Here is a 19,287-nt window from a genome sequence, read left to right as displayed (position 1 = left end):
GAAGAGCTCTTTGCTGTTGTGTGCATTGTTGTCTATGCGGTCTTTGAAGGAGGTCCTTTTGGCGGATCTGATGAGGTGGTGGTGTCTGCGGGTGGCGTTCTTGTGGGCTGTGTAGCTTTCCGGTGTTCGTTCACCGATCCAGTTTTTTTCTAGTTTTTGGCAGGTTCGCTTGGAGGCCTGGAGGTCTTCGGTGAACCAGCTAGCTTTCTTGCTGGTGTGGGTGTTGCTGGGCTTCTTGAGCGGGTGAGGGTGTTGGCGCAGTTGTTGATCCACTCTCTGAGGTTGCGAGCAGCGGTGTCGGAGTCGGTTGGATCTGCGGGTGGGCTCCGGGCAAGGGTGGTGGAAAGCTGGTCTTCGGTGACTTTGCTCCAGCAGCGGCGCGGCATCTGTTGGGTGTGGTGGTGCGTGGTGCGTGGTGCGTTCCGGAAGGTGAAGTGGATGCAGCGGTGATCGGTCCAGTGGAGCTCAGTGGTGTGGTTGAAGGAGACTTGGGAGCTTGCGGAGAAGATGGGTTCAAGCGTGTGGCCGGTGGAGTGGGTGGGTGTAGTCACGAGTTGTCTGAGTCCGAGGTTGGCGAGGTTGTCGACCAGGGTGGAGGAGTTGATGTCGTTGTTGTTCTCGAGGTGGAAGTTCGGGTCCCCGAGGAGGATGTAGTCCGTGGAGGCGAGGTTGTGTGTGCTGACGAGGTCGGTGATGGAGTCGCTGAACTGTACTCGTGGTCCGGGGGGTCTGTAGATGAGGGTTCTAGTGTCTCAAGAATCGGTGTACAGGGCCAACAGTTCATGAATAAATAGCCCTCTATATATCCTTCCCCTCCCAGGACACCTGTAGAGCAGGGCTTCATTTGTAGAAGAAACATAATAAAAGGGACCCATAGTTTTTTTCTTAGCCCCACAACCTCTGGTTTCTAGGGCACCTGACGTTGATACCACCTATTAGCTCTTTCTTCTACCATTCTCGCTTTGCTGTCTCTTTGTCTCTATTGTAGGTTACTTTTCATACGTGCCATGTCACTTTTTTCCCATCTCTTCCTTCTCCTGTCTCTCTCTTGCTGTGGAGCAAAGATTGATGATGAAAAATAAGTCTGAGTTCTCCAAAATAAGTGATGGTACTAACACCTGTAGCCACCGGTAAAAACCAAGCACTGCAACCCACAGGTAATCAGACCCTCCAGGATTTAGCGATTTGCCGCGAAATCGGCACTTTTGTAAAAATGCCGCGATTTTTACAAAAGTGGCTGCGAAATCGGCACTTTCGTAAAAATTCTGCGTTCTTTACAAAAGTGCCCGCGAAATTGAAGGGTAGCGGCTGCTAGCCCAGGATTGAAGGAGGGGTGATTACGTCCAATTTGGGTAAGACAACAAAGCTGTTGTGACTTGAGCAATACAAAACGTTCGATGTGCAACATGTAATTAGCTTTCTGCTTATTTATTGTGACTCACTTTTTCAACGGCTTTTCACCAAAATGTAACATGGAGTGACCTCGAATTAACTGCCCCCGCCTGGCTCACAATTTGATAGGATTCCTTTCTCCAGGTTAACGAGGCTGGCACAGATGTAAGCAGTGTGCCAGGCAACCAACGCATCTCAGAACCAGCACCTCAAACGAGGAACAGAGGACTAAGATTTAAGGACACAAACAACCCATCAAAATGTGGTGGTGGCACTGAAGCATTTCCTGTAACCAACCTGTAAAGACAACCAAACTATGATGGAGTGACACCTAAAAAAAGACAAGAATGTCTTCAAACAATAAACAGAACGGCTACACAAGACAACAGCAAAGGTGTGTGCAGAACACATAGTGGATTTTACTGAGCAATGTTCAGTTTCTTTTAGCCCCTTCCCTGCTCATGACGGAACCACTCCGTCATGAGCCACGGTTGCGCTGTGGTCATGATGGAGTGGTTCCGCCATGCTGCGGCCGTTGGCCGCCGCTCCGCCCACGCGGCGCTAATTCCCCGCCTGTGCGGGCGATTAGCGCAGTGGGCGGAGACGTGACGGAACCACTCCGTCATGAGCACAGCTCAACCGTGGCTCGTGACGGACCGGTTCCGTCACAAGCACACCGCGCTGCCCCCAAACCCCCCCCAGTTAACTTAGTGAGAAATAAACGTTGTTAACGTGCACAGGAATAAACGTTGTTAACGTGCACGTGTGAACCTCGAGGAGCTAAGACAAGTTAGGGCTTACTCGGTTACATCATGCAGTGGGCTAGTACAGCCAAGAAAGTGAGCCAAACTTGAACATCTAACGTTAACGCCGGTGATCTCGCTCTTCCCCGCACAATCACTTAAAAAAATATATCTAAATTGGATAGGAAAGCTAGTTAAGCACACAGCACGCCACACAGAGTTTTCAGGATGGTATCAGTTTTCAGAAGCGCGTGCGTTCCTTGATAAAGGCAATAATAATAAACTTTATTTTTCAAGAAATAGTTTTGGAGCGGCTAGCAGCAATCGCCTAACTATACAGAAAAAATAGCTCATAGTGCTGTAAATGCTCAGGCTATATGGTTTAACGCACAGTATGGCCAAAAGAACCAGGATATTTAATATATGAGGAAAGTACCCAATTCATTGATTTAAGCTATCCATGTCACCGCCGGGGACAGGGTACATTCGGCTGGTGACCTGTACTGGCCGTGTTCACGTCTATGGGTGGGCCAGTGAGAGCTTTAGGGGTCTTAACTTGAAAATGGCTCGGTTGAGGAACCTGTGTGTTTTTTTAGGGCACTTTAACGTGTAGACGCTGTTCCTTTAGAATAGTTAGTTAGTAGTGCGTCTGGCTAGACATTAACTAGCGTACTCTAAGGTGACGCTTGCGTTATGCTGTAGCTGGTACGCCACCTCATATGAGGCCTGGCCGGCCTCCACTTCTCGGCCACCGTATTTCACCTCATTCGCACACGCTTTCAATTGAAAGTGATGCAACTAGGAGTATCACAGAAGATCGGAGGTTCCTTCTCGGTCAAACATTTGAGTCAACGCGGTACAAGTGAGGAGTACTCGTCTCGCGGTGGGGTGAGTACCGGCACCACGGCGGGGCAGGGACAGAGCTCAGTCCGGGAGGAGGGGGGCACAGAAACAGGACAAGGAAAGGGCAGAACCCGCCCGGCCTCGTGCTAAGGCCACGAGGCGGTCCAGGGAGAAGGGCGGTCGAGGGGATGCAGAGCGCAAGGTCTTTTGGAGGTGACAATAAGAAGAATGGAAACCTCTCGTACTATAGTGTACCACCGAATCACGTGCCTCCACGAGCCGATGTGCTGTTCCCATGCAAGGATGCATTATTACTGCCACGGTGTAACCCTTCAGTACCCTATTACTTTGCTGTACGAAGAAAGCCTTTCAGCATGGCGGCTCGGAGTACTACTCTGACGCGCGTTTCTGTCGCGTCGCTCCATAGCTTCATTTAGCGCTTAGAAGACGTGACTCACAGGACTGGCTGTGGCTGTCAGCTGACGCACTCTTCCGCAGCTGCTAAGTTGTCCATCACTCCCTTGGCGTGCTGTGTAGACGTGCGCTCCACCACCCCAGTGAGTGTGTGAAGGGCGGGAGCCTGGAGCTGTGTAATCAGGGAGGTGCTGGGTACAGTGATAACCAGCATGGCCAAGTGTGCAGTGACCCGACGGGACAGCGAGCAGGAGACTTCCCGAGGAATGGCCAAGTGTGCAGTGACCCGACGGGACAGCGAGCAGGAGACTTCCCGATGAAGGGCCAAGTGTGCAGTGACCCGACGGGACAGCGAGCAGGAGACTCCCCGAGGAATGCCAAAGTGTGCAGTGACCCGACGGGACAGCGAGCAGGAGACTCCCCGAGGAATGCCCAAGTGTGCAGTGACCCGACGGGACAGCGAGCAGGAGACTCACCGAGGAATGCCCAAGTATGCAGTGACCGGACGGGACAGCGAGCAGGAGACTTCCCCGAGGAATGCCCTAGTGTACAGTGACCTGACGGGACAGCGAGCAGGATACTCCCCAAGGAATGCCCAAGTATGCAGTGACCCGACGGGACAGCAAGCAGGAGACTTCCCGAGGAATGCCCAAGTATGCAGTGACCCGACGGGACAGCGAGCAGGAGACTCACCGAGGAATGCCCAAGTGTGCAGTGACCCGACGGGACAGCGAGCAGGAGACTCCCCGAGGAATGCCCAAGTATGCAGTGACCGGAGGGGACAGCGAGCAGGAGACTCCCCGAGGAATGCCCAAGTATGCCGTGACCCGACGGGACAGCGAGCAGGAGACTCACCGAGAAATGCCCAAGTATGCAGTGACCGGACGGGACAGCGAGCAATTGACTCACCGAGGAATGCCCAAGTGTGCAGTGACCCGACGGGACAGCGAGCAGGAGACTCCCAGAGGAATGCCCAAGTGTGCAGTGACCCAACGGGACAGCGAGCATGAGACTCCCCGAGGAATGCCCAAGTGTGCAGTGACCCGACGGGACAGCGAGCAGGAGACTCCCAGAGGAATGCCCAAGTGTGCAGTGACCCGACGGGACAGCGAGCAGGAGACTCCCCGAGGAATGCCCAAGTGTGCAGTGACCGGACGGGACAGCGAGCAGGAGACTCACCGAGGAATGCCAAAGTGTGCAGTGACCCGACGGGACAGCGAGCAGGAGACTCCCCGAGGAATGCCCAAGTGTGCAGTGACCCGACGGGACAGCGAGCAGGAGACTCACCAAGGAATGCCCAAGTGTGCAGTGACCCGACGGGACAGCGAGCAGGAGACTCACCGAGGAATGCCCAAGTGTGCAGTGACCCGACAGGACAGCGAGCAGGGGACTCCCCGAGGAATGCCTAAGTGTGCAGTGACCGGACGGGACAGCGAGCAGGAGACTCCCCGAAGAATGCCCAAGTGTGCAGTGACCGGACGGGACAGCGAGCAGGAGACTCCCCGAGGAATGCCCAAGTGTGCAGTGACCCGACGGGACAGCGAGCAGGAGACTCCCCGAGGAATGCCCAAGTGTGCAGTGACCCGACGGGGCAGCGAGCAAGAGACTCCCCAAGGAATGCCCAAGTGTGCAGTGACCCGAAGGGGCAGCGAGCAGGAGACTCCCCGAGGAATGCCCAAGTGTGCAGTGACCCAACGGGACAGCGAGCAGGAGACTCCCCGAGGAATGCCCAAGTGTGCAGTGACCCGACGGGACAGCGAGCAGGAGACTCCCCGAGAAATGCCCAAGTGTGCAGTGACCCGACGGGAGAGCGAGCAGGAGACTCACAGAGGAATGCCCAAGTGTGCAGTGACCCGACGGGACAGCGAGCAGGAGACTCACCGAGGAATGCCAAAGTGTGCAGTGACCTGACGGGACAACGAGCAGGACACTCCCCGAGGAATGCCCAAGTGAGCAGTGACCCGACGGGACAGCGAGCAGGAGACTCCCCGAGGAATGCCCAAGTATGCAGTGACCCGACGGGACAGCGAGCAGGAGACTCCCCGAGGAATGCCCAAGTGTGCAGTGACCCAACGGGACAGCGAGCAGGAGACTCACCGAGGAATGCCCAAGTATGCAGTGAGCCGACGGGACAGCGAGCAGGAGACTCACCGATAAATGCCCAAGTATGCAGTGACCCGACGGGACAGCGGGCAGGAGACTCCCCGAGGAATGCCCAAGTGTGCAGTGACTGGACGGGACAGCGAGCAGGAGACTCCCCGAGGAATGCCCAAGTGTGCAGTGACCGGATGGGACAGCAAGCAGGAGACTCTCCGAGGAATGCCCAAGTGTGCAGTGACCCGACGGGACAGCGAGCAGGAGACTCCCCGAGGAATGCCCAAGTGTGCAGTGACCCGACGGGGCAGCGAGCAAGAGACTCCCCGAGGAATGCCCAAGTGTGCAGTGACCCAACGGGACAGCGAGTAGGAGACTCCCCGAGGAATGCCCAAGTGTGCAGTGACCCAACGGGACAGCGAGCAGGAGACTCCCCGAGAAATGCCCAAGTGTGCAGTGACCCGACGGGACAGCGAGCAGGAGACTCACAGAGGAATGCCCAAGTGTGCAGTGACCCGACGGGACAGCGAGCAGGAGACTCACCGAGGAATGCCAAAGTGTGCAGTGACCCGACGGGACAGCGAGCAGGAGACTCCCCGAGGAATGCCCAAGTGTGCAGTGACCCGACGGGACAGCGAGCAGGAGACTCCCCGAGGAATGCCCAAGTGTGCAGTGACCCGACGGGACAGCGAGCAGGAGACTCACCAAGGAATGCCCAAGTGTGCAGTGACCCGACGGGACAGCGAGCAGGAGACTCACCGAGGAATGACCAAGTGTGCAGTGACCCGACGGGACAGCGAGCAGGAGACTCACCGAGGAATGCCCAAGTGTGCAGTGACCCGACGGGACAGCGAGCAGGAGACTCCCCGAGGAATGCCCAAGTGTGCAGTGACCCGACGGGACAGCGAGCAGGAGACTCCCCGAGGAATGCCCAAGTGTACAGTGACCCGACGGGACAGCAAGCAGGAGACTCACCGAGGAATGCCCAAGTATGCAGTGAGCCGACGGGACAGCGAGCAGGAGACTCACCGAGGAATGCCCAAGTATGCAGTGACCGGACGGGACAGCGAGCAGGAGACTCCCCGAGGAATGCCCTAGTGTACAGTGACCTGACGGGACAGCGAGCAGGAGACTCCCCGAGGAATGCCCAAGTGTGCAGTGACCCGACGGGACAGCGAGCAGGAGACTCACCGAGGAATGCCCAAGTGTGCAGTGACCCGACGGGACAGCGAGCAAGAGACTCCCCGAGGAATGCCCAAGTGTGCAGTGACCCGACGGGGCAGCGAGCAGGAGACTCCCCGAGGAATGCCCAAGTGTGCAGTGACCCGACGGGGCAGCGAGCAAGAGACTCCCCAAGGAATGCCCAAGTGTGCAGTGACCCGAAGGGGCAGCGAGCAGGAGACTCCCCGAGGAATTCCCAAGTGTGCAGTGACCCAACGGGACAGCGAGCAGGAGACTCCCCGAGGAATGCCCAAGTGTGCAGTGACCCGACGGGACAGCGAGCAGGAGACTCCCCGAGAAATGCCCAAGTGTGCAGTGACCCGACGGGAGAGCGAGCAGGAGACTCACAGAGGAATGCCCAAGTGTGCAGTGACCCGACGGGACAGCGAGCAGGACACTCCCCGAGGAATGCCCAAGTGTGCAGTGACCCGACGGGACAGCGAGCAGGAGACTCCCCGAGGAATGCCCAAGTATGCAGTGACCCGACGGGACAGCGAGCAGGAGACTCCCCAAGGAATGCCCAAGTGTGCAGTGACCCGACGGGACAGCGAGCAGCAGACTCACCGAGGAATGCCCAAGTATGCAGTGAGCCGACGGGACAGCGAGCAGGAGACTCACCGATGAATGCCCAAGTATGCAGTGACCCGACGGGACAGCGAGCAGGAGACTCCCCGAGGAATGCCCAAGTGTGCAGTGACCCAACGGGACAGCGAGCAGGAGACTCCCCGAGAAATGCCCAAGTGTGCAGTGACCCGACGGGACAGCGAGCAGGAGACTCACCGAGGAATGCCAAAGTGTGCAGTGACCCGACGGGACAGCGAGCAGGAGACTCACCGAGGAATGCCAAAGTGTGCAGTGACCCGACGGGACAGCGAGCAGGAGACTCCCCGAGGAATGCCCAAGTGTGCAGTGACCCGACGGGACAGCGAGCAGGAGACTCACCAAGGAATGCCCAAGTGTGCAGTGACCCGACGGGACAGCGAGCAGGAGACTCACCGAGGAATGCCCAAGTGTGCAGTGACCCGACGGGACAGCGAGCAGGAGACTCACCGAGGAATGCCCAAGTGTGCAGTGACCCGACGGGACAGCGAGCAGGAGACTCACCGAGGAATGCCCAAGTGTGCAGTGACCCGATGGGACAGCGAGCAGGAGACTCCCCGAGGAATGCCCAAGTGTGCAGTGACCCGACGGTACAGCGAGCAGGAGACTCCCCGAGGAATGCCCAAGTGTACAGTGACCCGACGGGACAGCAAGCAGGAGACTCACCGAGGAATGCCCAAGTATGCAGTGAGCCGACGGGACAGCGAGCAGGAGACTCACCGAGGAATGCCCAAGTATGCAGTGACCGGACGGGACAGCGAGCAGGAGACTCCCCGAGGAATGCCCTAGTGTACAGTGACCTGACGGGACAGCGAGCAGGAGACTCCCCGAGGAATGCCCAAGTGTGCAGTGACCCGACGGGCACAGCGAGCAGGAGACTCACCGAGGAATGCCCAAGAGTGCAGTGACCCGATGGGGCAGCGAGCAGGAGACTCCCCGAGGAATGCCCAAGTGTGCAGTGACCCGACGGGGCAGCGAGCAGGAGACTCCCCGAGGAATGCCCAAGTGTGCAGTGACCCGACGGGACAGCGAGCAGGAAACTCCCTGAGAAATGCCCAAGTGTGCAGTGACCCGACGGGACAGCGAGCAGGAGACTCACAGAGGAATGCCCAAGTGTGCAGTGACCCGACGGGACAGCGAGCAGGAGACTCACAGAGGAATGCCCAAGTGTGCAGTGACCCGACGGGACAGCGAGCAGGAGACTCACCGAGGAATGCCAAAGTGTGCAGTGACCCGACGGGACAGCGAGCAGGAGACTCCCCGAGGAATGCCCAAGTGTGCAGTGACCCGACGGGGCAGCGAGCAGGAGACTCACAGAGGAATGCCCAAGTGTGCAGTGACCAGACGGGACAGCGAGCAGGAGACTCACCTAGGAATGCCAAAGTGTGCAGTGACCCGACGGGGCAGCGAGCAGGAGACTCCCCGAGGAATGCCCAAGTGTGCAGTGACCGGACAGGACAGCGAGCAGGAGACTCACCGAGGAATGCCCAAGTGTGCAGTGACCCGACGGTGCAGCGAGCAGGAGACTCCCCGAGGAATGCCCAAGTGTGCAGTGACCCGACGGGGCAGCGAGCAGGAGACTCCCCGAGGAATGCCCAAGTGTGCAGTGACCCGACGGGACAGCGAGCAGGAGACTCCCCGAGGAATGCCCAAGTGTGCAGTGACCCGACGGGACAGCGAGCAGGAGACTCCCCGAGGAATGCCCAAGTGTGCAGTGACCCGACGGGACAGCGAGCAGGAGACTCACCGAGGAATGCCCTAGAGTACAGTGACCCGACGGGACAGCGAGCAGGATACTCCCCAAGGAATGCCCAAGTATGCAGTGACCCGACGGGACAGCGAGCAGGAGACTCACCGAGGAATGCCCAAGTGTGCAGTGACCCGACGGGACAGCGAGCAGTTGACTCCCAGAGGAATGCCCAAGTATGCAGTGACCGGAGGGGACAGCGAGCAGGAGACTCCCCGAGGAATGCCCAAGTATGCCGTGACCCGACGGGACAGCGAGCAGGAGACTCACCGAGGAATGCCCAAGTGTGCAGTGACCCGACGGGACAGCGAGCAGGAGAGTCCCCGAGGAATGCCCTAGTGTGCAGTGACCGGACGGGACAGCGAGCTGGAGACTCCCAGAGGAATGCCCTAGTGTGCAGTGACCGGACGGGACAGCGAGCTGGAGACTCCCCGAGGAATGCCCAAGTGTGCAGTGACCGGACGGGACAGCGAGCAGGAGACTCCCCGAGGAATGCCCAAGTGTGCAGTGACCCGACGGGGCAACGAGCAGGAGACTCCCTGAGGAATGCCCAAGTGTGCAGTGACCCGACGGGGCAGCGAGCAGGAGACTCCCCGAGGAATGCCCAAGTGTGCAGTGACTCAACGGGACAGCGAGCAGGAGACTCCCCGAGGAATGCCCAAGTGTGCAGTGACCCGACGGGACAGCGAGCAGGAGACTCCCCGAGAAATGCCCAAGTGTGCAGTGACCCGACGGGAGAGCGAGCAGGAGACTCACAGAGGAATGCCCAAGTGTGCAGTGACCCGACGGGACAGCGAGCAGGAGACTCACTGAGGAATGCCAAAGTGTGCAGTGACCCGACGGGACAGCGAGCAGGACACTCCCCGAGGAATGCCCAAGTGTGCAGTGACCCGACGGGACAGCGAGCAGGAGACTCCCCGAGGAATGCCCAAGTATGCAGTGACCCGACGGGACAGCGAGCAGGAGACTCACCGAGGAATGCCCAAGTGTGCAGTGACCCGACGGTACAGCGAGCAGGAGACTCCCCGAGGAATGCCCAAGTGTACAGTGACCCGACGGGACAGCAAGCAGGAGACTCACCGAGGAATGCCCAAGTATGCAGTGAGCCGACGGGACAGCGAGCAGGAGACTCACCGAGGAATGCCCAAGTATGCAGTGACCGGACGGGACAGCGAGCAGGAGACTCCCCGAGGAATGCCCTAGTGTACAGTGACCTGACGGGACAGCGAGCAGGAGACTCCCCGAGGAATGCCCAAGTGTGCAGTGACCCGACGGGCACAGCGAGCAGGAGACTCACCGAGGAATGCCCAAGAGTGCAGTGACCCGATGGGGCAGCGAGCAGGAGACTCCCCGAGGAATGCCCAAGTGTGCAGTGACCCGACGGGGCAGCGAGCAGGAGACTCCCCGAGGAATGCCCAAGTGTGCAGTGACCCGACGGGACAGCGAGCAGGAAACTCCCTGAGAAATGCCCAAGTGTGCAGTGACCCGACGGGACAGCGAGCAGGAGACTCACAGAGGAATGCCCAAGTGTGCAGTGACCCGACGGGACAGCGAGCAGGAGACTCACCGAGGAATGCCAAAGTGTGCAGTGACCCGACGGGACAGCAAGCAGGAGACTCCCCGAGGAATGCCCAAGTGTGCAGTGACCCGACGGGGCAGCGAGCAGGAGACTCACAGAGGAATGCCCAAGTGTGCAGTGACCAGACGGGACAGCGAGCAGGAGACTCACCTAGGAATGCCAAAGTGTGCAGTGACCCGACGGGGCAGCGAGCAGGAGACTCCCCGAGGAATGCCCAAGTGTGCAGTGACCCGACGGGGCAGCGAGCAGGAGACTCCCCGAGGAATGCCCAAGTGTGCAGTGACCCGACGAGGCAGCGAGCAGGAGACTCCCCGAGGAATGCCCAAGTGTGCAGTGACCCGACGGGACAGCGAGCAGGAGACTCACCGAGGAATGCCCAAGTGTGCAGTGACCCGACGGGACAGCGAGCAGGAGACTCCCCGAGGAATGCCCAAGTGTGCAGTGACCGGACAGGACAGCGAGCAGGAGACTCCCCGAGGAATGCCCAAGTGTGCAGTGACCCGACGGGACAGCGAGCAGGAGACTCCCCGAGGTATGCCCAAGTGTGCAGTGACCCGACGGGGCAGCGAGCAAGAGACTCCCCGAGGAATGCCCAAGTGTGCAGTGACCCGACGGTGCAGCGAGCAGGAGACTCCCCGAGGAATGCCCAAGTGTGCAGTGACCCGACGGGGCAGCGAGCAGGAGACTCCCCGAGGAATGCCCAAGTGTGCAGTGACCCGACGGGACAGCGAGCAGGAGACTCCCCGAGGAATGCCAAAGTGTGCAGTGACCCGACGGGGCAACGAGCAGGAGACTCCCCGAGGAATGCCCAGGTGTGCAGTGACCCGACGGGGCAGCGAGCAGGAGACTCCCCGAGGAATGCCCAAGTGTGCAGTGACTCAACGGGACAGCGAGCAGGAGACTCCCCGAGGAATGCCCAAGTGTGCAGTGACCCGACGGGACAGCGAGCAGGAGACTCCCCGAGAAATGACCAAGTGTGCAGTGACCCGACGGGAGAGCGAGCAGGAGACTCACAGAGGAATGCCCAAGTGTGCAGTGACCCGACGGGACAGCGAGCAGGAGACTCACTGAGGAATGCCAAAGTGTGCAGTGACCCGACGGGACAGCGAGCAGGACACTCCCCGAGGAATGCCCAAGTGTGCAGTGACCCGACGGGACAGCGAGCAGGAGACTCCCCGAGGAATGCCCAAGTATGCAGTGACCCGACGGGACAGCGAGCAGGAGACTCACCGAGGAATGCCCAAGTGTGCAGTGACCCGACGGGACAGCGAGCAGGAGACTCACCGAGGAATGCCCAAGTATGCAGTGAGCCGACGGGACAGCGAGCAGGAGACTCACCGATGAATGCCCAAGTGTGCAGTGACCCGACGGGACAGCGAGCAGGAGACTCCCCGAGGAATGCCCAAGTGTGCAGTGACCGGACGGGACAGCGAGCAGGAGAGTCCCCGAGGAATGCCCAAGTGTGCAGTGACCGGACGGGACAGCGAGCAGGAGACTCCCCGAGGAATGCCCAAGTGTGCAGTGACCCGACGGGACAGCGAGCAGGAGACTCCCCGAGGTATGCCCAAGTGTGCAGTGACCCGACGGGGCAGCGAGCAAGAGACTCCCCGAGGAATGCCCAAGTATGCAGTGAGCCCACGGGACAGCGAGCAGGAGACTCACCGAGGAATGCCCAAGTATGCAGTGAGCCCACGGGACAGCGAGCAGGAGACTCACCGAGGAATGCCCAAGTATGCAGTGACCGGACGAGACAGCGAGCAGGAGACTCCCCGAGGAATGCCCTAGTGTACAGTGACCTGACGGGACAGCGAGCAGGAGACTCCCCGAGGAATGCCCAAGTGTGCAGTGACCCGACGGGACAGCGAGCAGGAGACTCCCCGAGAAATGCCCAAGTATGCAGTGACCCGACGGGGCAGCGAGCAGGAGACTCCCCAAGGAATGCCCAAGTGTGCAGTGACCCGACGGGACAGCGAGCAGGAGACTCCCCGAGGAATGCCCAAGTGTGCAGAGACCCGACGGGACAGCGAGCAGGAGACTCCCCGAGAAATGCCCAAGTATGCAGTGACCCGACGGGACAGCGAGCAGGAGACTCACAGAGGAATGCCCAAGTGTGCAGTGACCCGACGGGACAGCGAGCAGGAGACTCACCGAGGAATGCCAAAGTGTGCAGTGACCCGACGGGGCAGCGAGCAGGAGACTCCCTGAGGAATGCCCAAGTGTGCAGTGACCCGACGGGGCAGCGAGCAGGAGACTCCCCAAGGAATGCCCAAGTGTGCAGTGACCCGACGGGGCAGCGAGCAGGAGACTCCCCGAGGAATGCCCAAGTGTGCAGTGACCCGACGGGACAGCGAGCAGGAGACTCACCGAGGAATGCCCAAGTGTGCAGTGACCCGACGGGACAGCGAGCAGGAGACTCACCGAGGAATGCCCAAGTGTGCAGTGACCGGACGGGACAGCGAGCAGGAGACTCCCCGAGGAATGCCCAAGTGTGCAGTGACCCGACGGGACAGCGAGCAGGAGACTCCCCGAGGTATGCCCACGTGTGCAGTGACCCGACGGGGCAGCGAGCAAGAGACTCCCCGAGGAATGCCCAAGTGTGCAGTGACCCGACGGGGCAGCGAGCAGGAGACTCCCCGAGGAATGCCCAAGTGTGCAGTGACCCGACGGGGCAGCGAGCAGGAGACTCCCCGAGGAATGCCCAAGTGTGCAGTGACCCGACGGGGCAGCGAGCAGGAGACTCCCCGAGGAATGCCCAAGTGTGCAGTGACCCGACGGGACAGCGAGCAGGAGACTCCCCGAGGAATGCCCAAGTGTGCAGTGACCCGACGGGACAGCGAGCAGGAGACTCACCGAGGAATGCCCAAGTCTGCAGTGACCCGACGGGGCAGTGAGCAGGAGACTCCCAGAGGAATGCCCAAGTGTGCAGTGACCCGACGGGACAGCGAGCAGGAGACTCCCCGAGGAATGCCAAAGTGTGCAGTGACCCGACGGGACAGCGAGCAGGAGACTCCCCGAGGAATGCCCAAGTGTGCAGTGACCCGACGGGACAGCGAGCAGGAGACTCACCGAGGAATGCCCTAGTGTGCAGTGACCCGACGGGACAGCGAGCAGGAGACTCCCCAAGGAATGCCCAAGTATACAGTGACCCGACGGGACACCGAGCAGGAGACTCCCCGAGGAATGCCCAAGTATGCAGTGACCCGACGGGACAGCGAGCAGGAGACTCACCGAGGAATGCCCAAGTGTGCAGTGACCCGACGGGACAGCAAGCAGGAGACTCCCCGAGGAATGCCCAAGTATGCAGTGACCGGAGGGGACAGCGAGCAGGAGACTCCCCGAGGAATGCCCAAGTATGCCGTGACCTGACGGGACAGCGAGCAGGAGACTCACCGAGGAATGCCCAAGTGTGCAGTGACCCGACGGGACAGCGAGCAGGAGACTCCCCGAGGAATGCCCTAGTGTGCAGTGACCGGACGGGACAGCCAGCTGGAGACTCCCAGAGGAATGCCCTAGTGTGCAGTGACCGGACGGGACAGCGAGCTGGAGACTCCCCGAGGAATGCCCAAGTGTGCAGTGACCGGACGGGACAGCGAGCAGGAGACTCCCCGAGGAATGCCCAAGTGTGCAGTGACCCGACGGGACAGCGAGCAGGAGACTCCCCGAGGAATGCCCAAGTGTCCAGTGACCCGACGGGACAGCGAGCAGGAGACTCCCCGAGGAATGCCCAAGTGTGCAGTGACCCGACAGGACAGCGAGCAGGGGACTCCCCGAGGAATGCCTAAGTGTGCAGTGACCGGACGGGACAGCGAGCAGGAGACTCCCCGAGGAATGCCCAAGTGTGCAGTGACCGGACGGGACAGCAAGCAGGAGACTCCCCGAGGAATGCCCAAGTGTGCAGTGACCCGACGGGACAGCGAGCAGGAGACTCCCCGAGGAATGCCCAAGTGTGCAGTGACCCGATGGGGCAGCGAGCAAGAGACGCCCCGAGGAATGCCCAAGTGTGCAGTGACCCGACGGGGCAGCGAGCAGGAGACTCCCCGAGGAATGCCCAAGTGTGCAGTGACCCGACGGGACAGCGAGCAGGAGACTCCCCGAGAAATGCCCAAGTGTGCAGTGACCCGACGGGAGAGCGAGCAGGAGACTCACAGAGGAATGCCCAAGTGTGCAGTGACCCGACGGGACAGCGAGCAGGAGACTCACCGAGGAATGCCAAAGTGTGCAGTGACCCGACGGGACAGCGAGCAGGACACTCCCCGAGGAATGCCCAAGTGTGCAGTGACCCGACGGGACAGCGAGCAGGAGACTCCCCGAGGAATGCCCAAGTATGCAGTGACCCGACGGGACAGCGAGCAGGAGACTCACCGAGGAATGCCCAAGTGTGCAGTGACCCGACGGGACAGCGAGCAGGAGACTCACCGAGGAATGCCCAAGTATGCAGTGAGCCGACGGGACAGCGAGCAGGAGACTCACCGATGAATGCCCAAGTATGCAGTGACCCGACGGGACAGCGAGCAGGAGACTCCCCGAGGAATGCCCAAGTGTGCAGTGACCGGACGGGACAGCGAGCAGGAGACTCCCCGAGGAATGCCCAAGTGTGCAGTGACCGGACGGGACAGCGAGCAGGAGACTCCCCGAGGAATGCCCAAGTGTGCAGTGACCCAACGGGACAGCGAGCAGGAGACTCCCCGAGGTATGCCCAAGTGTGCAGTGACTCGACGGGGCAGCGAGCAAGAGACTCCCCGAGGAATGCCCAAGTGTGCAGTGACCCGACGGGGCAGCGAGCAGGAGACTCCCCGAGGAATGCCCAATTGTGCAGTGACCCAACGGGACAGCGAGCAGGAGACTCCCCGAGGAATGCCCAAGTGTGCAGTGACCCGACGGGACAGCGAGCAGGAGACTCACAGAGGAATGCCCAAGTGTGCAGTGACCCGACGGGACAGCGAGCAGGAGACTCCCCGAGGAATGCCCAAGTGTGCAGTGACCCGACGGGACAGCGAGCAGGAGACTCCCCGAGGAATGCCCAAGTGTGCAGTGACCCGACGGGGCAGCGAGCATGAGACTCACAGAGGAATGCCCAAGTGTGCAGTGACCAGACGGGACAGCGAGCAGGAGACTCACCGAGGAATGCCAAAGTGTGCAGTGACCCGACGGGGCAGCGAGCAGGAGACTCCCCGAGGAATGCCCAAGTGTGCAGTGACCCGACGGGGCAGCGAGCAGGAGACTCCCCGAGGAATGCCCAAGTGTGCAGTGACCAGACGGGGCAGCGAGCAGGAGACTCCCCGAGGAATGCCCAAGTGTGCAGTGACCCGACGGGACAGCGAGCAGGAGACTCCCCGAGGAATGCCCAAGTGTGCAGTGACCCGACGGGACAGCGAGCAGGAGACTCACCGAGGAATGCCCAAGTGTGCAGTGACCGGACAGGACAGCGAGCAGGAGACTCCCCGAGGAATGCCCAAGTGTGCAGTGACCCGACGGGACAGCGAGCAGGAGACTCCCCGAGGTATGCCCACGTGTGCAGTGACCCGACGGGGCAGCGAGCAGGAGACTCCCCGAGGAATGCCCAAGTGTGCAGTGACCCGACGGGGCAGCGAGCAGGAGACTCCCCGAGGAATGCCCAAGTGTGCAGTGACCCGACGGGGCAGCGAGCAGGAGACTCCCCGAGGAATGCCCAAGTGTGCAGTGACCCGACGGGGCAGCGAGCAGGAGACTCCCCGAGGAATGCCCAAGTGTGCAGTGACCCGACGGGACAGCGAGCAGGAGACTCCCCGAGTGTTGGACAGGCCACACGAAGGGCTTGCTCCCTCCCCGCATGACAGGGCCCAAGCCCCGGCCCCCCAGGCGCGACCCACGAGAATCACCCGCACCCCGTCTCCCGACGGAACTCCTGCCCTCGTACCCCCATGTATCACGGGCCCAAGCCACCACCGGCTCCCTCGGCCGGGTCAAGCCGCCATCTTGGGCCCTGCGCCACGAGGCCGCGTGGCCTCCCCCCGACCCTAACCCTGGGCCTGGCCGGCCCCGACATCCCGGCACCACCATCCACCCAGGAGGTGAGCGGACCACTTGGCAGGTCAATGGGAGAACGAAGCGCCAAGGACTCTCCCCCGCCAGGTGACGATCGCCTCCAGCTCCCCCAGGCACCGGCTCCACCCCCCGCTGGGTGTCTGGACACCTTCATCCCGGACCCCCCGACCTCCAAGTGCGAGGGTCCGGACATCAAAGGGCACCTGCCCTATAACTGGAGCAGCTCCGGAGCAGGAAGGCAGTTGTATCCTGGAGTCGAGAGACACCGAGAGAACTCAGCCTTGACGGACTACTGGCGCTGCCGTAGCCCTATCTTGTGAACTATCGACCTGCCTGCTGGCGCTGCTGCGGCCTTCTGCAACATCCATCCTCGTCTGGACCTGCTGGCGCTGCCGCGGCCCGTTGTAACGACCATCTTCACCGGGACCTGCTGGCGCTGCCGCGGACCGTACATCGACCATCTTCACCGGGACCTGCTGGCGCTGCCGCGGACCGTACATCGACCATCTTCACCGGGACCTGCTGGCGCTGCCGCGGACCGTACATCGACCATCTTCACTGGGACCTGCTGGCGCTGCCGCGGACCGTGTATCGACCATCTTCACTGGGACCTGCTGGCGCTGCCGCGGCCCGTACCAGCTAGACCACCAAGCTCGAGGATTGTGAGCTACCCACCATACCACCTCAACTACCAGACTGGTAACCAGACTATCCCGCTACCCCCTTTTCCCATCTTGAGAGACTTGAATCGAGGGGACCCCTGAGTCCAGACCTCCTTGTACCTTTTCATCGTACCTTAAGAAGTGCTTATAAAGAACGCTAACTCATCTCCTGGTGTGGTATCTGTCTGTGGGGGGGAAGTTATTGGTCTGTACGATCGCTGGAGACGGCTCTCCCCGGAGACCTCTCCCCTTGTCCTCGGCCGACCCTCCCGGTCCGTCTAACATTGGTGGCCAGCGGCGCGATCCGAATCAACGCGTAATCGTACAGAGAGTAGCTCACCCCACGACAAAACCACGATGTCAGCCAAAGATAGCGGTTCCAATGAAAAGTTCCAAATGGATAAGTTGGAAGAATATAGCCACCGCGAACTTAAACAATTTTGCATGGAACTAGGCATTGCTACCACCGGCCTGAGTACCAAAGATGATTTGAAGCGCGCCCTTGAGTCGTGGGCAGAAACTGGGATCACCGGATCCTCCGACCAAAACAGTGTCGCACCAGAGGGGAACGCCACGGCTCCCGAGGAGCGGGGAACGGGCCTCTCGCAGGAGGAGATCCAGGAAAGAGAAAGGACCAGATTACACGAGTTGGAAATGGCACGACTCAAGATGGACGGTGAACTAAAGTTAGCCGAGCAGAAACTAAATCTAGAGCATCTGCGGCTCCGAGAGGAGCGAGAAGAAAAACAGAGACAGAGAGAGCTTGAGGAAAAAAGAATAACACTCGAACACGAGCGCAAACTGGCGGAAATAGAACTTCGGAAACAGAATAAAGAACCGGGGGTGCCTGAGCGACCGCACACCCCAGGGGCAACCGAGAAAAAAGTCCACATCCCCAAGGATGTGGTCCGAGAGTATGTCCGAGAAGACGACATACAGCAGTGGTTCAAAGCCTACGAGATCGCCATGACCTCCCACCGGATCGACCGGAGTGATTGGGGAGCTGGACTATGGGGGAGGTTCGTCAACAAAGGTCGCGATGCCCTGTTGCAGCTCCCAGATCACCAAATGTCGTCCTACGACCACATGAAGGCTGCCCTCCTCACCCGCTACGGCCTCACACCCGAGATGTACCGCCAGAGGTTCAGAGATTGCACCCGGATCCCGGGTACAACTTGGGTGGAGTACGTAAACTATTTCAGCCGAGCCTTCGAGGGTTGGATCAAGGGGAGCCATGTAACGACCTACGAACAACTCTTTAACCTTATGGTATGGGAACACCTGTCGAACAACTGCTTCGTCGAGCTCAGGCAGCACCTCCTCGACAGTAAATTGACCGACCCCCGGCAGCTCGCCGCTGAAGCTGACCGATGGGAGAGCACCCGAGTGGGCCGGAGAGGACCGCACGAGCAGAACTGAAGCAACCAAGGCCAGCACCGTCCTCGGGGAGGAGGAGGAGGCCAGGGGCGAGGGAGAGACACCCTCCCGGCAACACCCGTGGCCAGCACCCCGCCCCCGGCCGGCCGGGGAAACCCCCCGATGCGTCCAGGGTTCCGAGCCAATGTCACGTGCCACCGATGCCAGCGAGTCGGCCATTACGCCAATGACCCGAGCTGCCCGCAGAACCAAACACCCAAGCCCCGCCAGGTAGCTGCCGCCGCCCTGGGGGAAGAACGACTATCAGAGGAACAGGAAGAGTATGAGCCGGCCCAGCAAGAGTGGGAACCGGCCGCCATGGTTCTAGCGTGCCTAGGGGGAAAAGACATAGTCCCGCGGGCTCCCCTACCCGCCAACACCAGGAAATACGGTCAGTGGGTGACTGTTAGACGGACCGGGAGGGTCGGCCGAGGATAAGGGGAGAGGTCTCCGGGGAGAGCCGTCTCCAGCGATCGTACAGACAAATAACTTCCCCCCCACAGACAGATACCACACAAGGAGATGAGTTAGCGTTCTTTATAAGCACTTCTT

The sequence above is a fragment of the Triturus cristatus genome, chromosome 7 (assembly GCF_964204655.1).
Source record: "Triturus cristatus chromosome 7, aTriCri1.1, whole genome shotgun sequence".
Lineage (NCBI taxonomy): Eukaryota > Metazoa > Chordata > Amphibia > Caudata > Salamandridae > Triturus > Triturus cristatus.
This window is presented reverse-complemented; position numbering follows the sequence as displayed.